This window comes from Hylobates moloch, unplaced genomic scaffold (assembly GCF_009828535.3).
Source record: "Hylobates moloch isolate HMO894 unplaced genomic scaffold, HMol_V3 SCAFFOLD_18, whole genome shotgun sequence".
In the NCBI taxonomy this organism is placed as follows: domain Eukaryota; kingdom Metazoa; phylum Chordata; class Mammalia; order Primates; family Hylobatidae; genus Hylobates; species Hylobates moloch.
In genome coordinates this window covers 8,657,728-8,663,727 of record NW_026652293.1, presented here as the reverse complement: position 1 = coordinate 8,663,727, position 6,000 = coordinate 8,657,728, and the positions used below count along the sequence as shown (strand labels likewise).

At 46.6% G+C, this 6,000-nt stretch overlaps 1 protein-coding gene across 1 annotated transcript in view; it reads left to right on the top strand.

Moving 5' to 3' along the window:
* The first annotated feature begins 3,469 nt into the window (after positions 1 to 3,469).
* Positions 3,470 to 6,000, top strand: part of RHEX (regulator of hemoglobinization and erythroid cell expansion) — a 919,952-nt gene continuing 917,421 nt past the window's right edge. Inside the window, exon 1 of the mRNA XM_032137045.2 lies at positions 3,470 to 3,562. The gene's annotated coding sequence lies outside the window, so the exon portion shown is untranslated. The remainder of the gene's footprint in view (positions 3,563 to 6,000) is intronic.

Here is a 6,000-nt window from a genome sequence, read left to right as displayed (position 1 = left end):
GCTAATATTTTGTATTTTTAGTAGAGACAGGGTTTCACCATGTTAGCCAGGATGGTCTCAATCTCCTGACTTCGTGATCCGCCTGCCTCGGCCTCCCAAAGTGCTGGGATTAGAGGTGTGAGCCACTGCGCCCGGCAATATTTTCAATTAAAACTGATAGCCTCCCGAGTAGCTGGGATTACAGGCGCCTGCCACCATGCCCAGCTAATTTTGTATTTTTAGTAGAGATGAGGTTTCACCATGTTGGCCAGGCTGGTCTCGAACTCCTGACCTCAAGGGATCCGCCCGCCTCAGCATCCCAAAGTGCTGGGATTATAGGTGTGAGCCACCATGCCTGGCTGCAAATCTTTAAAATTTTTTGTAGAAACAGGGTCTCACTATTTTACCCAGGCTGGTCTTGTACTTCTGAGCTCAAGCGATACTACCACCTTGGCCTGCCAAAGTGCTGAGATTACAGGTGTGACCCACCATGCCTGACCACACTTGCAAATTTAAAAACATACTTCTGTAAAACTCACCTCAACCTCCTGGGCTCAGTCAATCCTCCCACTTCAGCCTCCCACATAGCTAGGACTACAGGCACACACCATACCACGCCTGGCTAAATAATATCATTTTTATAAAGCACAAACACATGCAAAACCAAAGTATATATTGTTTAGAGCTACACATATATTTGGAAATACTTTTCCTAAAAAAAAAAAACGAGAATGGCGGGCGCGGTGGCTCACACCTGTAATCCCAGCACTTTGGGAGGCTGAGGCAGGCAGATCACGAGGTCAAGAGTTTAAGACCAGCATGGCCGACATGGTGAAACCCCATCTCCACTAAAAATACAAAAATTAGCTGGGCGAGGTGGCATGCACCTGTAATCCCAGCTACTCGGGAGGCTGAGGCAGGAGAATCGCTTGAACCCAGGAGGCGGAGGTTGCAGTGAGCCGAGATCACACCACTGCACTCCAGCCTGGACGACAAAGCAAGACTCTGTCTCAAATAAAAAAGAAAAAAAAAGAATGATCAACACAGTAGTAACCTAGGGATGGGAGAAAGGCAGGGAGGTGCAGGAACTGACATCTGGGAGAATCACACAGGGGCTTCAAAACCATGGCAGTGTTCTGGCCCACAAATTGCACGGTAAATTCATATTTTAAAAACTGTTCTTGGCCGGGCGTGGTGGCTCACGCCTGTAATCCCAGCACTTTGGGAGGCCGAGGGGGATCACGAGGTCATGAGATCGAGACCATCCTTGCTAACACGGTGAAACCCCGTCTCTACTAAAAAATAGAAAAAATTAGTCAGGCATGGTGGCAGGTGCCTGTAGTTCCAGCTAGGGAGGCTGAGGCAGGAGAATGGCATGAACCTGGGAGGCAGAGCTTGCAGTGAGCCAAGTTCGTGCCACTGCACTCCAGCCTGGGCAACACAGTGAGACTCTGTCTCAAAAAAAAAAAAATTGTTCTTGGCCAGGAGTGGTGGCTCACGTCTGTAATCTCAGCACTTTGGGAGGCCAAGGTGGGTGGATCACCTGAGGTCAGGAGTTTGAGACCAGCCTGGCCAACATGGCAAAACCCCATCTCTACTAAAAATACAAAAGTTAGCCAGGTGTGGTGGTGCATGCCTGTAATCCCAGCTACTCGGGAGGCTGAGGCAGGCGAATCACTTGAACCTGGGAGATGGAGGTTGCAGTGAGCCGAGATGGCACCATTGTACTCTAGCCTGGGCGACAGTGAGACTTTGTCTCCAGAAAAAAAAAAAAATTGTTCTTATGCATTGATTTTTTTTTTTTTTTAAGACAGAGTCTCGCCCCATTGCCCAGGCTGGAGTGCAGTGGTGCAGTGCCAGCTCACTGCAACCTCTGCCTCCTGGGTTAAATTAATTCTCCCTGCCTCATCCTCCTGAGTAGCTGGGATTACAGGCACCCGCCACCATGCCCAGCTAATTTTTGTATTTTTAGTAGAGATGGGGTTTGGCCATGTTGGCCAGGCTGGTCTCAAACTCCTGACCTCAGATGATCTGCCCACCTCGGCCTCCCAAAGTGCTGGGATTACAGGCATGAGTCATCACACACGGCCACATCAGAATATATGAGGATGTTACATATACTCCTTTGCCAGTATCTAATAATTTTTAAAAATTGTAAGCAAATCCTGCTCAATAAAATCTCTTAAGACTAACCACCGTGTTTCTCTGTGCTCCCAGCTTAGAACCTGGAGCAGTTCCCCTTATTTTCAGAGCCAGTGGCTTCACATCAAGCCTGACATATGCCTCTTAAACTCCTGCTTCCACACATAGAAAGGCTCTGAGTTAGCCTTTACCTAGATGCTTGAGTGTCTGTGATTCATGGGGAGAAAATAAGGGAGGAAGGAAAGAGAGAGGAAATAGAAGCCAAGGCAGTCTTCATAGGTTGAAAAATACTCCAGAGATTTAGAAATGTCCTTCCCAGAGACCAAGTTGTGGCCTCTCTGTGTCAGGCCCCAATCTGTCAATCTTCTTTCACGACCTTGCCTCCCAGTAGTGCCAGAAGGGTGGCTGTGGAGGTCAAGGAGCGCAAGAGGTGAACTGTAGCGGCCATGTGTCACCTGGCCCTTGTCCTGAATTTAGGTCCCTTTTCTAACTGCTGTTTGATTACTTTTCAGGAGTTATATCTCCTCCAATGAATGTAATTTTTAGTGAGCAGGCCATTTTAGGTGCCTGCCTCCCATCATGGAATCTGAAGGGGACAGATCCTTCCAGTTCGGAACCAGTAAAGCTAGAAGATGGGCCTGGGACCTATGCTGGGCCAGTCAAGAAAACTCACCCTGGCTGCTAACTCATGAGGGAGGAAAGATGGTTCATCATAGCCTTAGGCCTTTGCAAAAGCTTGCAGAGCTGCTCTGGTTCTAAGGGAGGAGACCACCCCTCATATTGTCTTACGCCCAATTTCTGCCTCCAAAGAAAGAAGTAAAAACTAAAAGGCAGAAATGAAATCCACAAGCGGACAGCTTGGTGCCACACCCTGGGCCTGGCCTAATCGGTTATTTGCATAAAAAAGGCACCCTGAAGATCCCTGTCCTGTTTGGTTCCTTTCTAATTACCGGTTTATGCAGCCCCTAGTCATGTACCCCCTGCTTGCTCCATCGATCACGACCCTCTCACGTGGACCCCGTTAGAGTTGTGAGTCCTTAAAAGGGACAGGAATTGCTTTTTAGTGACCAGTTTCTCATTTAGTGAGAAGTCTTGCCAATGCTCCTGGCCAAATAAACCCCTTCCTTCTTTAACTCGGTGCCTGAGGGGTTTTGTCTGTGGCTCTTCCTGCCACATTTCTTGGTTCCCTGACCAGGAAGCGAGGTAATTGGCAGATGGTCGAGGCAGCTCCTCAGGTGGCTTTAGCTTGCCCTGTGGAACATCCCTGCGGGGGACTCCGACCAGCCCAAGTGACGCAGATTCTGAGAGCGCTCCTGGGTAGGCATTTGCCCCAGTGGGACGCCTAGCCAGAGCAGTGTGTGGCAGGACCCCGTGGAGGATCAATGCAGTGGCTGAACACCGGGAAGGAACTGGCACTTGGAGACCAGACATCGAAAACTTGGTAAGACTGGTCTTTGGAATTTGCCAACCCCGTTTGAGTGGAAGCATTGCCTGATCACCTACAGCGTGCATTTATCGGCACTTTGGTTTTGGTCTTGGTTTTGACTTGGTTTGAATTGCTTGACAGGATCGGTCTTAGGAACTTGCCCACTCCATTTGAGTGGAAGCGTGGCTTGATCACCCACGGTGTGCCTTTATTGGCACTTTGGTTTTGGTTTTGACTTGGTTTGAATTGCTTGACAGGACTGGTCTTGGGAACTTGCCTACTCCATTTGAGTGGAAGCATGGCCTGATCACCCATGACATGCCTGTACCGGCACTTTGTTTTTGACTTAACTTGGATTGCTTGATACTTTTGTTTTGGTTTTTACCTGGCTTGGATTTCTTGATACTCTGATTTTGGTTTTGATTCTGGTTTGGTGTAAACTGTAAAAGTGTGTGTGTGCTCTTTTTACCTGTTCTTTGTTTTGTAGTGTGCGTGTGGTGTGAGCGTGGTGTTTTGTCTCAAGGAAACATGGGTGAGGCACAAAGTAAGCCCACCCCACTAGGAACTATGTTGAAAAATTTCAACAAGGGATTTAAGGTAGACTATGGAGTACTATGACACCAGGAAAACTTAAAACTTTGTGTAAGATAGACTGGCCAGCATTAGAGGTGGGTTGGCCATCAGAAGGAAGCCTGGACAGGTCCCTTGTTTCAAAGGTATGGCACAAGGTAACCTGTAAGCCAAGGCACCCAGACCAGTTCCTGTACATAGACGCTTGGTTACAGCTGGTTTTAGATCCCTCCACAGTGGTTGAAAGAACTGCAGCATAAGTGGCTGGCAGAGGCAGAGAGAGAGAGAGGCAGAGGGAAGAGAGAGAGAGGAAGAGAGGAGAGAGAGAGAGAGACAGAGGAGAGAGAGAGAGACAGAGAGGAGAGAGGGGTGCAGAGGCAGAGAGGGGCCAAATGAGGCCACTGATAACCTGTAGCCTTCTATCAAAAATCCTTAACGCATTAATCCACAGATGGCCCAGATACATTCAACCTGTAGTGGCAACTGCTTTGCTAACAGAAAAAAGTAGAAAAATAACTTTTAGAGGAAACCTCATTGTGAGCACACCTCACTAGTTCAGTTCAGAACTATCCTAAATAAAAAAAAGAAAGCAAATAAAAAACGCTATAAAAGGAAATTTATGCAAGAAATGTTGTATAATTTAAAAGCAATTAGGTCTCCTAAATGTAAAACTATTAAAGGAACAGCTTATGTGCAAGGTATATAAGGAAAGTAAAATATACTTTTGATAGAAGAATTAAAAGGAGGCATAAGAATGTAAAGTTTTACCTACATTAAAAGGTTAAAAATATGTATATTTTGTTTTAAAGTTTTAATCAAGTTTTAAAATGTTAATTGGAAAGAAAATTCTGTGTGTAAACATTGGCTAAAGTTAAAGAGGTATCATCCAGTTTTTCTGTAAACTGGACATTAAAATAAAAGCAGCATACCAAGATGCAAATGCCTGGTTAAAATGGATCAAATATTCCATCTGCACTTTAAATAAAAGCAATTGTTATGCTTGTGCACATGGCAGACCAGAGGCCCAGATTGTCCCCTTTCCACTAAGGTGGTCCTCCAGTTGACCAGGCGTAGGCTGCATGGTAGCTCTTTTCCAGGATTCTACAGCCTGGAGTAATAAGTCGTGCCAAGCTCTCGCTGCTCTATCCCGAAGTCTGGCACCCTGCAGGTCAGCCCCCAAGGGCCACCCAGCTTCCGTCTCCCAACACTAAGTTCACTTCGTGTCTCTCACGACAGGGAGGAAACTTAGCATTCCTTGGAGACCTGAAGGGATGTGATGAGCTTAAGAATTTTCAAGAGCTTATCAGTCAGTCGGCCCTTGTCCATCCCCGAGCAGATGTGTGGTGGTATTGTGGTGGACCTTTACTGGGCACTCTGCTGAATGACTGGAGTGGCACTTGTGCTTTAGTCCATTTGGCTATCCCTTTCACCCTGGCATTTCATCAACCAGAGGGAGAAAAAATAAGACACCATAAAGCGAGAGAAGCCCCTTATGGGTCTTTCAACTCTCACATCTATTTAGATGCAACTGGAGCCCCGCAAGGAATACCAGATCAATTTAAAGCCTGAAATCAAATAGCTACACGATTTAAGTCAATATTTTGATGGGTGACAGTTAATAAAAATGTAGATTGGATAAACTACATCTATTACAACCAACAGCAATGAGCTTTTCATGAGTTAAAAAAAAAAAACAAAACTCATGTCGGCCCCAGCCCTGGGGCTACCTGACCTAACAAAACCTTTTACACTCTATGTGTCAGAAAGAGAAAAAAATGGCAGTTGGAGTTTTAACCCAGACTGTGAGGCCCTGGCCAAGGCCAGTGGCCTCTCTCTCAAAATAGGCCAGGGTTTCCAAAGGCTGGCCCCCATGTCTAAGGGCT